We start from the raw sequence: 15,744 nt of genomic DNA on the forward strand, positions 1-15,744 counted from the left end.
CATTTAATAAAAATGTTGAAGAGCACTGGGCCCAGGACTGATCCCTGCGGTACCCCACTCCTTACCTCCCCTCAGATTGAGAAGGTACTGTTGATAAGCTTTCTTTGAGTCTGAGTCTGTAGCCAACTATGTATCCATTTAATAGTTGTTCCATCTAGCCCACTTTTAGCTCTTTTGTTTATCGGAATATCATGGGTCACTTTGTCAAAAGCTTTGCTGAAGTTAAGATATATGACGTCCACAGCATTTCCACAGTAATTATTGCATTGTTTACAAGGTGCTTGCAGATTAACGTCTTTAGAATCTGCTCCAGAATTTTCCTAGGGATGGATGTCAGACTGACTGGCCTGTCTTTTCCCAGGATTCTCCTTTTTGCCCCTCCTTAATTCTTTTACTATGATTTTATTAGAATGTAAGCCTATGCGGCAGGGTCTTGCTATTTACTGTTTTACTCTGTAAAGCACCATGTACATTGATGGTGCTAAATAAATAAATAAATAATAATAATAATAATAATAATAATAATAAATTGGGTGTTCCTTGACCATTTGTTTATCAATCTCAGACTGCAATCCTGCCCCCTGAACTTGTGCTTCACTTTCTCCAGAGGGGTCATAGACCCGCTTTTGGGAAAAGACTGAGCCAAAGTAGGAATTCAGCACTTCAGCCTTTTCTTTGTCATCTGTTATCAATTACCCATCCTCGTCAAGCAGTTGAACCACCATTTCTTTCCTGTGTGTTTTACTATTCATGCATCTGAAGAAAGCCTTTTTATTGCTTTTAGCATCCCTCGCTAATCTCAGCTCATTCTCACCTTTAGCCTTCCTGACGCCATTTCGGCACTTCTGTGCCACCTGTCTGTTATCTTTTTTGTTATCAGATCATCTCTAAGCTTTTTGTGGATCCACATTGGTTTCTTCTGTTGCCTTCTATCTTTTTTTCCTTGTTGGAATGGTTTGTAATGGTGCTGTTAAAATTTCTTTTAAAAAATACTCCCACCCATCTTGGACTCCTTTTCTCATTAGGGTCACTTGCCATGGGACCTTGCTTATCATAGTTCTGAGTTTATTAAAATCAGCTTTCCTAAAATCCAGAGTATGTGTACAGCTGCACTCAGCTTTTGTCTCCTTTATAATCAAGAATTCAAGTACGAGGTGGTCACTCCACTTCTGAAATCTCTTCATTGGCTTCCAATTCACTTCAGAATCCAATATAAACTTCTCCTGTTGACCTTTCAAAGCTTTTCACGGTCTAGCTCCTGCCTATCTCTCCTCTCTCATCTCACACTATTGCCCCGCTCGTGCCCTCCGCTCCTCTGATGCCATGCTTCTCGCCTGCCCAAGGACCTCCACTTCCCTTACTTAGCTTCGTCCTTTTTCTTCTGCTGCCCCTTACGCCTGGAACGCTCTTCCAGAACATTTGAGAACTACAAATTCAATCACAGCTTTTAAAGCTCAGCTAAAAACTTTTCTTTTCCCTACAGCTTTTAAATATTGATTTTGTTCTGACTTTATACTGTTAGTTTCACCCTACCCTGTGCCTGTTTACACTTCCCTGTGCCTGTTTGCATTCTCTTTCCCTCCTTATTGTTTACTATGATTTTATTAGATTGTAAGCCTATGCGGCAGGGTCTTGCTATTTACTGTTTTACTCTGTACAGCACCATGTACAGCGATGGTGCTATATAGCTTTGAAGGTCAACAGGAGAAGTTTATATTGGATTCTGGAGTGAATTGGAAGCCAATGAAGAGATTTCAGAAGTGGAGTGACCTGGTCAGAGCGGCGAGCCAAGAAGATGATCTTAGCGGCAGAGTGGTGGACAGAGACCAGCGGACTGATGTGAGATGAAGGAAGGCCAGAATAATGGCCTTTAGACTTGGCAGCAAGAAGATCATTGGTGATCTTGGTAAGGGCTGTTTCAGTGGAATGCAAAGGACGGAATCCAGATTGAAAAGGATCCAGAGCAGAGTTACTAGAGAGAAAGTCAAGACAACGAGAGTAGACCACACGTTCCAGGATCTTTGAGACAAGGGGCAACAGAGAGACAGGTCGGTAGTTAGACAGAGATAGTCGATCAAGAGTGGGTTTTTTGAGAATGGGAGAGACTGTAGCATGTTTAAAAGCAGAAGGAAATGAACCAGAGGACAGAGAAGAATTAATGATGTGAAGCAAGGACGGGAGGATAGCGGGGATAAGATTAATAAAGACGCGAGAGGGAATCGGATTACGGGAGCAAGTGGAAGGCTTCGACGAGCGCAGTATTTTAGACAGTTCATCAGCTGAGACCGAAGGGAACGCCGAGAGAGTTGCAGGAGGAACTGACAGGTGAGGAATAGGAGCTGGGAGCGGAGCAGAGCTGGCCAGATCGGAGCGAATAGTTTGGATTTTAGCGTTGAAGAAAGAGGCAAAGTCATTGGCAGACAGAGAGGTGGGGAGAGATGGTGGATTAGGCTTCAGAAGAGAATTGAAGGACGCGAAGAGCCGCTGAGGGTGCCTAGCATTTGACTGGATCAACGTTGAGTAGTGCTGCTGTTTGGCCAGTGAAATGGCAGAAGAGAAAGAGGAGAGAACAAATTTGTAATGGACAAAGTCCGCCCAGTCCTTGGTCTTACGCCACAGGCGTTCGGCTGCCCGGGAACAAGAGCGAAGGTAGCGGAGGAAAGAGGTGAGCCACGGTTGGGGTTGAGAGGGGCGAACTATCCGAGTTGTAGATGGAGCAAGATTATCAAGAGTTGAAGATAAGGAGGAGTTAAAGAAGGAGACGGCTGAGTCCAAGGAGACGGCTGTGAAGACAGAGGGAAGAGAGGAGGCTAGAGACTGAGAAAAAGCCTCATAGTTGATAGAATGCAGGTCACGACAAGGGCGTGAAGCGGGACGTGAAGGAGGGGGATTGTGAGTAATATTGAAAGAGATTAGATGATGACCTGACAGAGGAAAGTCAACAATAGAAAAGTCCAGGACAGAGCAGTTCCGAGTGAGGACAAGATCCAGACAGTGTCCAAGGGAATGTGTGGGAGCTTCAGACCAGAGCTTAAGATCGTAAGAGGAAGATAAGGAGAGAAATCGTAGAGCTGCAGCATCGTGAGGGTCATCTACATGGATATTGAAGTCACCTAAGATCAGAGTAGGAGAGTTGTCAGAGAGGAGAAAGGACAGCCACGAGTCGAGATCAGAGAGAAATTTAGAGGATGAGCCAGGGGGGCGGTACAGAACTGCAACCCGCAGTCGCAGCGGAGCGAAGAGTCTCACCACATGTGCCTCAAAGGAGGAGAAACAGTGTGAAGGTGGAATGGAAAGAGGCTGGAACTGGCACAAACTCGATAATAAAAGACCCACACCACCACCCCGACCCTCTGGGCGACTAGTGTGAGAGAAAGAGAGTCCTCCAAGAGAGAGGGCAGCCGAGATGGCGGTATCATGGGCAGGAAGCCAGGTTTCAGTAGGAGCAAGGAGGTGAAGAGATCTAGAGAAAAACAAGTCCTGGATGACAGGGGTCTTGGAAGCAACAGAGCGACAGTTCCATAAGGAACACGAGAAAGGCAGCTGGGAAGGGGGGAGACACCGAATAGGAACTAAGTTGGGAGAGATGAAATTGGAGCGAGCCATAGGGAACAGATATGAGGAGAAAGGAATTAAGAGAAGAAATGAGGAGAGAGATAGCAAGTAGGCAGGGAAGTAAAACAGGCGCAGGACGGGATTAACCAGAACTAGCCTGGCCAAGACCAGTAGCAGCAAGCAAGAAGGTCGGCACAGAGAAGTGCAGACAGATAGGGTATGTTAAGGCAGTCGCATTGCCAAAATAATAACCCGACAGTGCAGGAGAGCATGTCCTGAAGCAGAGGTGGTGAAGACCTTGACTGGGCCAGGGCCCCATTTGCTGGGGAGGATGTGAACACCCCACACCACCCAGAAGAGCTCCGTTGGACGGCTACTCAAGGACGCAACAGAGGCAGCAAAAGAAGCCTTCTTATGACAATGGGGTTACTTAGACACACACACTCCTTCTCTTCAGACTGCCCATCACACAACTTGGAGCAAAAACAAAATCAAGAGTACGTCCTGGACTCCACGATCAGAGCACTGGAAGAGCTTTTCTCCAGTGTGAATTCTTTGATGCAAGTTACAGTGTGTGCTCTGACGGAAACGCTTTCCACATACAAAACATTCATGGCGCTTCTCAGCTGAATGGATCATTTGAGGCAAGGTACAATCTGTGATTGAATTGCTTTCCAAACTCTGAGCACGTTGATGGCTTCTTGCCTGTGTGAATTCTTCAATGTGACTTCAGTTGGCTACTCGTAGGGAAGCTATTTCCACACTCTGAGCATTTATAAGGCTTTTGAGGACTCAAAAGGTCTCCTTCCTTGGCTGCCAATTTCTCTCTTCAGGTAAGGACTGTCCTGTAGGAATTCAAATGGAGGAGCTGCATGAATTAGATACAGCTCTGGCCAACTTAATACCCAGGACCTGTCTCCGATGGGTCCCTACAACCCTGGTCCCACAGGAACCGGGCTCCTGATTGAAAAAGAGGTTCTGAGTCTGCCCCAATGGGAGAGAAAGTGTCACCAGAGCAGACTTAAGGCTATTGAAAACGCGTGAAGGTTTATTTTAAAAGCTAAGCAAGAAATCACTGAACAAATGAAACATGCCACCCAGGAAGCCTTAAGATACAAATGTTTCTTAAGGAGCTATCCTAGAGTGACCAGATTTAAAAGAGGGCAGCTTTAACTGTTGTGATGAAGAGGGAATTTCACCAGGTTCTCCATATATACAAAAGACACCTGCTGAAATTCCTTTTTCTATGCAACTGCTAAAGATACAGGAGCCCTGTCCTCCCTTTCACAGGGTCACCCTACTTAACCTCCCTCTTTTTAGAGCATCTATTCTTGTTTAGAGTTCTGAAGGGCACCAGGTTGGGGAACGCTGTTCTGCAGCAAGGGCAGGCAGCAGGACGGAGGGTTCCCATGCCGGAGGCTGCGTTACGCAGTCAAAGGGGAAACGGCTGTGGATCCCACAAAGCCCCCAGGAGCAGATGGGGTGGCGATGCTGCTGGGGGGGATAAAAGACCCCCCCCCCATTGTGGAAAAGCCCCCTTCCCAGGTCCGTGTCTTTGCCAGGAGCCTCTGCGGCTCTCAAGTGCTGCCTCGACCGAAGGGTTAAAGAGGCGGAGAGGGGGCTTTGTTCTAGAGCCCAGGCTGGATGAGGCCCCTCCCTTCCGGCCCCACATTTCCTCCCCCCCCCCATTGCAAAGGAGCCTGGGAGTCTCCCCCTGCTCGCCTCGTCTGTCCGCCGCCTGCAGCCTCTTTTCCCCTGCGAAGGAGTCAGTGAGTGCAGACTGCAAGGGGGTCCCAGGGGGGAGGGGGCGGAAAGAGAGCCCCCACAGGATAGGGGGTGCAGGTTTGGGGCAGGGGGTGGGTTGGAAGAGAGAGGGAGCCCCAGGTGGGGAGGAGGAATGTCCCACCCTGTGGGCAAAAGGCTGCCCTGGTGTCCTGTTTTCATTGCAATTTTTGTTTTGTTTCCTCTCCCTGATTCAAACCTGGTGAATAAGCAAAATTCATAAGTCACTTTGGCCACGAGGCCTTCGAAATAAAACCTGGGGCGCTTTTGTTGATTAAGAAGGGAGCCTGCTGTTGGTTTTAGTACGTCCCTCTTTGATGTATTAAGTGAGCCCGAAGTTCACATCCTGAGAGTGGGGAGAAACCGCTGTTACTCAGGTCCCTGATTGGGGTTCAAGTGCTGGGAGCAGAGAGGGCATAGAAAGGGAGCGGTGGGACGGATTGGGAGAGAAACTCTGGTTCATTGGAGATGTAGAACCAGAGCAAGGGCTGGCACTTTCAGCTTTTGGTAAATACCCTGCCCTTTAAAGAACCAATGTTTTTCCTTAAAATGTGTTCATACAAAATATCCTGTTCACTCCCCACAATCCCTCCACAATACTCTCATCAGAGTGACAGAGGAACAGAAAAGGATTAGTTTGGGTGTCTTGAACTCCTTTCAGATGAGATTAGTTTGCAATCCTGTACCACTTGGGGGGAAGCCCTAGTAAACTCAGTGGCACTGGCTTCTGAGAAGACATGTATAGGATCCAAGTATAAACCATCCTTCTCCAGCCTGGTGCTCTCCAGATGTGCTGCGCTGCAACTCCCATGTTATGGTGAAGACAAAAATCATTTTCATCAATAGTTTTTGAAATAATCATTCCTAACACATGGATCTAGTAGGTGGTAGGTCTGCCTTTGATCTCACACTGCTGAACACTTAAGAAAAATCCTCTGCGGTCACAGCATTCGCAGCATTCTTGATCACTGTCCATGCTGACAGAGACTTTTATGAGTTGAATGCCAAAACATCTAGAGATCTACATTTTGCCTGCCCTTGCTCTAGAACAGCATTCCCCGATCAGTTTTCCAGAACCCCCCAGTCACCTCTGCATATGATAGCCTGCTGCCCTCCACATGTTTGAGAGTACAAGTCACAGCATTCCTGTCCATGGGACATACTGACTTGCAATGATGGGAGTTGTAGTCCAACACCTTTGGAGGGCACCAGGTTGGGGAAGGGCTGCTCTAAACAAAGAAAGAGAAGTAGGCGGCCCTAAGTTGTTCTTCATCAGTTTTCCACAACCCCACCTTCACCTCTGCATATCCTATTCTCCATCCTGTCCTCATGGTTTATATCTGCTTTGGGAGAATGAGAATTTCACTGGCACTTTCTGCCTCCTCAGGGAGGATGTGGCGTTAAAGGCTTGTGAGTTAAAGGTTTTTTTATTTATTGAATTTCATGGCTTTGTGTAACGGATGACCACACAGGAAAGAAGCCATATAAATGTACGGGATGTGGGGAAAGCTTCAGCTGTAGTGGGACCTTGAGTAGACATCAAAGAACCGACACGGGAGAAAAAAATACTATTTAAATAATTTCCCAATTTACACTATTTAAACAATTTAAATTATGACACTATAGTGTAATTATTTTAAAAACCACACTAAAATTTATAATGTTTACTATATTGACATTAAAGAATCCACTTAAAGCAAGGATCAGAGTATCCAGCATTTTTCATATAACTGCTTGATAACCCACACATCACATAACTTCCAAATGAAAGGCATCACCAAATGTTGCTTCCTTGCTCGTATTTTCTTGCTATGTCAATAACTGGAGATCGTTGTTAACAATACATTTAGGTATTTACTGCAGAACTTTGGCTATGGGGTGGTTTATCAATGTAATAAATAAATACACCCAGGCTGTGGGGCGGTATATAAATGTAATTCCTTATGCCCCCCCTCTTCCTGGCTTTCCTTCAGCCTACACTACCTTACAGAGTCGTTGTGAGGATAAAATGAAGAGGAGGATGAAGAGGACTACATGCCCTGGACTACTGCAACTACTGAGGGGCATTGAATTCTATGATTCTGTGAATCTAAATCTACAGCATCTGGAGGGTGCTGTAGCAAAAACTAGGTCCCTTAACCATTTCTCTGGTGTGAAGTAATGTTTGGGTATAAGATTCATGGATGTACATTTTAGAAAATGTTTTCCTTTCATACAAACATAAAGCAGCAGATTTAGCTTATAAGAAGCAGGTACACAGAGAAAGGAAAATATTTTCTATGTACAACCAAAACCATTCACCTTCCTTCACAGGAGATTTTTTTTAAGAGACCCATATCTGTGTTCAACTTCAAAATACACACTCACACACACAAATCTATAAAAGAAAGCTTAAAATGTAGTTCAGCACCTTTAAAAGAAACACACACTACCTGAAGAAGCTTAAACTGATGGCAGATAGGCCAGGGTTAACCTCCTCTCATTCCAAGTCTCAACTCAATATTCCTTATACAGTTTAAACTTTATAAAGGCTTAGGTGAGGAACTGCCACCCCAAACGAAAGTTTCCATATATTCTTTACTTTGAATTAAGAAGGATGCACCAGCAGTTCAAACACACACACACCCTTCCTCTTCACAATCACAGATACACAACAAAGTCAATCAAACCCCTACCTGAGCCAGCCAGGTTTTCTTTTTCCTTGGAGGCCAGGGAAGGCTTCCCTCCAAGGAAGGCAGGTAGTTTCTCTCTCCCTCCCTGGCCTCCACAGCAGTGTGGGGAAGGAGAGGGTCCAGACAGGGCTTTGGCTCAACTGCAGAAGGAAATGGCTCCTAGATGAGCCAGGCGACAAATCTAATTTCCAACATTCCAGTCTATTTGAGACAGGAGGGAGGGGGAGAGCAACTCTACTGAGCATGCTCCTGCTCTATTGGGCCTTCCATTCACTTTAATGGGGCAAAGAAATATATTAATTAAAAATCAACAATAGTGAATTTTAAAAAAAGAAAAGCCATTCCAAAAACTAGAAGGACAGGGGGACAAGATCCCACTACTGGTATGAAGGGTAAGGGTCCCAATTCAGAGCTTTTAGTAAGCAAAAAAGTTGTTGCCACCCGGAAGCAGATCTGTGTCAGTTTGAAGCAGAGAGGCTTTTCCCACTTTGGTGCTTTGAACTGCCATCCTGCCCTCAATATTTCACCAACCTTCTTGAAACGTGTAGTGAATAACTGGCAAGGAGTCCAACTGCATGAAGGGGAGGCATCCCAAACAGGCGGCCCCGGCTTGGTTTTTATTAAGAACTAAGTGGTTACATTTCTTGTATACAAGCTATGATTGGTTGTTAAGTACAGCATGTTAAATGCATGATTACCTCGTGCACAGGGGGTGCACAAGAGGTGTTGGTTAGTGTGTGTTCAGCATGAATATACCATATAAGGGTTAAGGAAATACGTGATCACAGCATAGTGTCTTCAATACTGTATTGTATTCTGTGGCTCTTGAGTCAGTGCGTCAGCACATTCCAAGGCATTGGCCAGCAAGTACCAAGATGTTACTTAGCAAGGCTTTATCTTAAAATTGTTATCCTGTGTTCTAGCACATCTCAGCATGGTATGCCAATACTGAAAGTGTGCCAAAGAGAGGGATAACAATTTCCCCTATATCTCCCCTTTTATTCTTTTAATTGTAAAGCCTTGTAAGCATAATAAATTTGGCGTTTGCTTGGTTTTGAAGCCTTGGGACGGCAAGAGGGAACACACCATGACAGTAATCCTGGGATACATTGTATGAAACAGCAGAAGGTGATTAATAAAAATACAATCAATACAGCATATTGAAATATAGTTTTGAACAATCCTGTTGGAAACCAGGACCACAAAAACTTCCACCATTCAGGTGCAATATCTTGTTTAACTGCATGTGCATATTTTTTAAGTAAGTCCAGTTGGTGTTGAATTTGGTTACTATTGTCTGTGAGATTGAAACAGCACATATTTTCCACAGCTTCGCAGCCAAGATGTCTTTGTAACAACAAAAAGTCTATTGCAGCTCGATTGTCCAGTATAGCATGGCGTAAATCTTGTTGTTCTTGAATCAAAAGTCCAATAGCAATGGAAGTACTGTTAATTGTCTTTGCTAGTAAACATGCCAGATGCCCAAGTTGTTTGGCATTTCCCACAGCCAATCCAGGAACCCCGACAAGGCTCATAGCCAGGGAGATATATTCTGCTGGACTTAAAACAGTAACATTTCCATCACAAACTGCATTCATAGTCTCAGTCTCTCTTTTCTGTCGAGTGCTTTTAGTAGGCCGGGGTGGTAGAAACACTGTCAAGCGACTAAGACAACATTGTGTTAATGTTATATTAGCTGGTACATAATTATAAGTACGAGACCCACATGTGAAAAACCATCCAATTGGCAATATAATGTGTCCATAGTTACTTGTTACATTTTCTATCTTTGAACAATTCCACAAAGAAGGCCCTGGGGACAAACAACCTTTTAGTGGACGGTGAATAGAGCAATTTACCATTCTAGCACATGTGTTATTCTTGTGGTTTACAACATATGGGGTGTATAACTGTATAGCATCTTGGGGCAACTGGTATGTAGCAATTCCCCATTGGGCCATAGTATGATAATGAATTTCACTAAAGTTCAGAAATTTACTCAACCCAGTAACATTACCAAGAGAACCAGGAGCTTTGCATATGGGAATGAGACATGTACTAAGTAATCCATGCATATCTGGAGCATCAGTAAGACAGAAATCAGTGGTGTTTACTATTTTTGCTAACTTTATCCATACATTGTACTGCATTCTATCATGTAGTGGAGTGCTTATAACTGGACAAGTTATACAGCTAAATAACAGAATTATTGTCAGCAAAGAATTAGCATTTAAGCAAGCAAATGTAGCAACTAGAAAATTCTCTGGAGTTGGATCAACGTGCTGTTGCTCCAATAATTTTTGAGCTTGGAAAGATAACGCCTTTATCTCTCCCCATGTTGGTTTATGTTTTTGGACGGGCACCCTGCCACGTGCTTTCAGGGGGTCCTCCTGAAGTTGTAGGGAGAATTCTGGAATCGGGTTGGTCAATCCTTGATGCCACGACATGCTCTTTCCAGGGTTTCACACACCGTGCTGGAATCCACACTGGTCCTGTTGGAGTAAGCACAGCAGCATAACCTCGACCCCAAGTGATCAAGGGGACAGGGCCGTGCCAGACAGGATTAGGTAGCTGCCGGTACGTGACCAGCGGCTGCGGCAGAGGGGTATGCATTTGGAAATGTTGTTGTAATCGGGTAGTATTAGTTGGTAGGAGAACATTCAAATGGTTAATAGTGAACAACACTTTTGCCAGCCATTCCTGGCGGGAGCCCAAACCAATGGGGATCCCTGCTTTTTGTTTTTGTTTGTGTAAATGCTCTTTCAAGGTGCGGTTGGTGCGTTCCACAATAGCTTGACCAGTGGAATTATATGGAATGCCAAAAGTATGTGTAACCTGCCAGGTTTCACAAAACTGTGCAAAAGAAGTACTGCAATAAGCAGGTCCATTATCTGTTTTTAAGGCAGAAGGTATTCCCATTACTGAAAAACTTCTAATGCAATGATTAATAACATGTTTTGTTTTTTCTCCTTTTTGACATGTGACCCAAATATATCCTGAGTAAGTGTCAACTGACACATGAAGGTATTTCCATGGAGTGAAAGGACTAAAATGAGTAACATCCATTTGCCATAGCTCATTGGCTACTGTGCCACGAGGATTGACACCTATATCAGGGGCTGAATGTACCTTTGTGCACTGTGGGCATGATTGGATAATGGCGCGTGCCTGATCTAATGGCAGCTGAAACTGTTTTACTAAAGCTTTAGCATTTTGATGATGAAACGCATGGCTTTCCCATGGAGTCTGTTTTTGCACAGCTAGAGCTCGAAGGGATTGATCAGCCACTTGATTACCAGTGGAGATCTCTCCGGGGAAGGGTTGATGACTACGGATGTGAGCAATAAAATATTCATTGGTGCGGTGAGCCAACAGAGTCTGCAAGGTTATAAAGAGACCCAAAAGGTTCTTATCTATGACTGGGGTTACATAACTTCCTGGAAGTCCACGTACTACATTGTTAACATATAAACTGTCTGTTATTAGGTTTAGTGCTTGAGGAAATGTGCGGAAGGCCAAAATAACTGCAGCTAGTTCAGCTCTTTGAGGTGATTTCTGGGGCAGTGTGAACATGGTTCTCCACTGATCTTCTTGTTTCCAGGCTACTACTCCTCTCTTTGGGCTTCCATCAGTGTAAACAGTAAGGGCTTCCTTAATAGGGAAGTCATTTTGTAAAGGCTTGATTTTAACAGACAATTGACTTAAACATTGCAGTCGAGGATCAGAAGGAATATGATATGTAACTTGTCCTACAAAGCCTGCTAAGGCAGCTTGCAATTCTTCAGAAAATGACACTGATCGTTCCCACATCTGAAGAGGCATGGGAACTATCAGAGTTTCTGGATCTTGGGCTAAAAGTGCTCTTGTACGCTCTCGAGCTTTAATAATCAGATTGGCATACATAATTGGTTTTGTAGAGATGGTACAGCTAGGGCTATGACTGAGATACAGCCATTCAAGTATGTGTGTGTGACGATTGTAGGTCTTAGTGTTGCAAGATCTACTCCTGAACTGAGTGTCACAGGTTTCAATGCGTGTCTGTGTAATAACTGCATATGGTTGACTTAACCCTGTAAGTATAAGAACTTGACAAGGTTGATCTAACACTTGGCGATCTACCCAAATTTCTTTTAAACGTTCATTGACTAAAGACAAAACTTGCAATTGATTAGTGGTTAAAGAAATTTTATCAGCTGGGTGTTTGCCTTGTTTTAGGGCGGCAAACAAAGGTGAAAGTTCATCAGTTGTGAGCTTGCAGTAAGGTCTGAGCCAATTAATAGCTCCTAATATCTGCTGAAGTTGTACATAAGAAGGGGATTCTGGTAGATGGAGCTTGGGAGTTACTGGTGTGGAATAAGTTTGCATTATCTTATGTCCTAAATAGTTAAAGGGCTCGTGCTTTTGCACCTTTTCAGGAGCTATCTGCAAGCCATAATGATTAAGAGTTATTATCAAATCTCTCTCCCATTCTTCTGGGAGGGATATTCCAGCCAAAAGAATGTCATCCATATAATGGTATACAATAGCTTGAGGATATTTATCTCTGAAAGGTTTTAAGGCTTGTGCTACATAATATTGACACAAGGTGGGGCTATTGAGCATTCCTTGAGGAAGAACTTTCCATTGGAACCGATCAGTGGGTTCAGAGTTATTTTCTACTGGAACAGTGAAGGCAAAATATTTTCTGTCTTGAGGTTGCAAAGGAATTGTGAAGAAACAATCCTTTAAATCAATCACCATCATTTGATAATCAAATGGGATCAAATTGGGATTTGGCGTTCCACATTGTAGTGGACCCATTGGTTCAATTATTCTGTTTATGGCCCTGAGGTCATGCAAAAGCCTAAATTTGCCTGATTTCTTCTTAATTACGAAGACAGGGGTATTATATGGGCTGGTTGAAGGTTCAATATGTTGTTCACATAATTGAATCTTCACTAACTCTTTTAAAGCTAACAATTTTTCTTTGGGCAATGGCCATTGTTCCACCCATACGGGTTCAGTCTGTTTCCAGACGAGGGGTAGAGCAGTATGATTAGTCATCTATCTGCAAAGTGGTGTTAAACTGTGAAAGTAGGTCACGACCCCACAAATTGACATGTACTTCTAAAATTACCGGTTTGATTTGAGCTGTGCGATGACTTCCAGGTGCAGTCACATTAATCCAGTGTGTACTTTGCTTGGAAACTTGGGGTCCGCCCACGCCCCAAACTGCAGGTGCTGGTTCCGTAGGCCACTCTGTAGGCCAAAGATGCTCTGAAATTACAGAAACATCAGCTCCTGAATCTAGAATTCCCTCAAATGATCTACCATTTAACTGGTACCACCGCTTGGGTTTTTCAGTCTGAATGTGTTGTAGTACTGCTGCTATTTGAGGGTGGATTTGGTCAGTAGATCCAAATCCTTCAGTGTGTTGACAATTTTCCCTTCCCGCTGGCAATACACAAGGGATTAAGATGAGTTGTGCCCATGCATCTCCAATTCTTAATTTCATAGGGAGATGGCTCCACATTTGAACATAGATTATGCCTTGATAGTTTGAATCAATAACTCCTGGCACAATTTGGATGCCTTGTTTACTGGCATCAGATCGTGGTAAAATAAGCCCAATAGTTTGATTTGGTAAGGGGCCCTGGAGTTGAGAGGGCATAAGAATGACTTCTCCAGGTAAAGTGATTTCTTTATCTTCAGTGTTACTTAAATCTATGCCTGCATTTCTGCTGGTAGCAGTAGGTGTTTTAAATGCAATTGCAGGCATGGATGATGAAGCACCCTTATTTCCTGGGCTAGGTGTAGGCCCGTTAATTAGTTTCCCGCTTCTTGGTTTCCTGCTTCTTGGTTCACTATATTTCTACACTGGTTTGCCCAGTGATACCCTTTTCCACATTTAGGGCAGGGTTTAGATGGCTTCTTTTTGTCTCCTCCTCCCTTTTTATGAGCACCTCCTCCAGGAGCACGACATTGGTTCTTAAAATGACCTGGCTTTTTACAATTAAAGCAATTGCCACGTGGCTTATTGCCTTTTTGGAGGGCTCCAGCTAACATGGCCATTTGGTGTATCTGAGTCCCAACATCTGCGCAAGCCTGGATCATGTCAGCCAACTCATAAGTTTGCCGAGCAATAACAGATTGCAAAACTTTACGGCAATCTGCATTGGCGTTCTCATAGGCTAATTTCTTCATTAATTCTGCTTTTGCTTCTTCATTGTCAATTTGTCTCTGTAAGGCTTCCTTTAACCTGTCTATAAATTGATGGTAAGGCTCACTAGGTCCTTGGCGTGTGATAGTAAAGGATTTTGAGGGTTTTCCAGACACTGGCACCCTTTGAAATGCTTTTAGGATGCAGCGGTTAATGGCCTGAAAGGTAGGCATAGGTAGTTGCGCCTGTGCCTCTATCCCTGCAAACTGTCCACTGCCATACAACTGCTCTGCTGTAATTACTCCATTAGAGCTTAGGGCTATATGGAGCGACTCTTTTCTGTATTCACTGTCCCAAACTACATATTGGGCTGGACTTAGGATCATGCGAAATAAATCTTTCCAATCCTGAGGAAGCATAGTGTATCCATTGCCAATACTCTCCACCATGCCTTGGGCATAAGTAGAGCGTATGCCTGTCTCTTGAATAGCTTTATTCAATTCTCTAAGTACTGAATAAGGCAATGATGTCCAATTGACAACTACCTGTCCTTGGTCATTTTGATGTGAGGTTATAGGATAAGCTGAAGGAAAGTTGTTAAGACCTTCAAACAGCTCATCTGAGGTTAGTGTTCCTTTCCTCTTTTCCTCTTCAAAAGCCTCACGGACTTTGCTAAGTTTTGGCAACACTTCACTATTTGCTTCTTCTCCTCTCAGCTGTGAAGCTGATGCAGGAGGCACTAACTGGGGATATGGGAGTGATGTTTGAGAAATGGGAGCGATAAAAGATAATGAGCTGGAGGATGCCTCAGTTCCTACCTTCTCCAGCGCATCTTTGCATCGCTGCCACAGCAACAAGTGCTGTATGGGAGCTCGTGGTTCAGTGTATAGGTGTGTACCTATTTTCACCCAATCTGTGAGCTGAAGTGTCCCTGCCTCGGGATACCAAGGGCATTGCAACCCTATTTCATTTACTAGGTCACTTACATGACTGAGGGATACAGTTGTACAACCTTGCTCTTTTAAAATTTTATGTAGCTCTTGTGCATGAAGCTTCTGCGGAGCTGACAATTCCCCCCCCATACTCACGATAAGGGAGCGTAGGAACGCTGAGTGGCGCCAAGGCTATTCCAGCCGATGAGCAGGGGGTTTCCTGGATCCGATCACGTCGGGGTCACCAGATGTAGTGAATAACTGGCAAGGAGTCCAACTGCATGAAGGGGAGGCATCCCAAACAGGCGGCCCCGGCTTGGTTTTTATTAAGAACTAAGTGGTTACATTTCTTGTATACAAGGTATGATTGGTTGTTAAGTACAGCATGTTAAATGCATGATTACCTCGTGCACAGGGGGTGCACAAGAGGTGTTGGTTAGTGTGTGTTCAGCATGAATATACCATATAAGGGTTAAGGAAATACGTGATCACAGCATAGTGTCTTCAATACTGTATTGTATTCTGTGGCTCTTGAGTCAGTGCGTCAGCACATTCCAAGGCATTGGCCAGCAAGTACCAAGATGTTACTTAGCAAGGCTTTATCTTAAAATTGTTATCCTGTGTTCTAGCACATCTCAGCATGGTATGCCAATACTGAAAGTGT

General features: G+C 44.1%; 1 protein-coding gene across 1 annotated transcript in view; it reads left to right on the forward strand.

Moving 5' to 3' along the window:
- Positions 1-15,744, forward strand: part of LOC134395749 (uncharacterized) — a gene marked incomplete at its 5' end in the record, with an annotated part of 243,620 nt that overhangs the window by 44,406 nt on the left and 183,470 nt on the right. The window lies entirely within an intron of this gene.

This window comes from Elgaria multicarinata, chromosome 3, assembly GCF_023053635.1.
Source record: "Elgaria multicarinata webbii isolate HBS135686 ecotype San Diego chromosome 3, rElgMul1.1.pri, whole genome shotgun sequence".
Classification (NCBI taxonomy): Eukaryota; Metazoa; Chordata; class Lepidosauria; order Squamata; family Anguidae; genus Elgaria; species Elgaria multicarinata.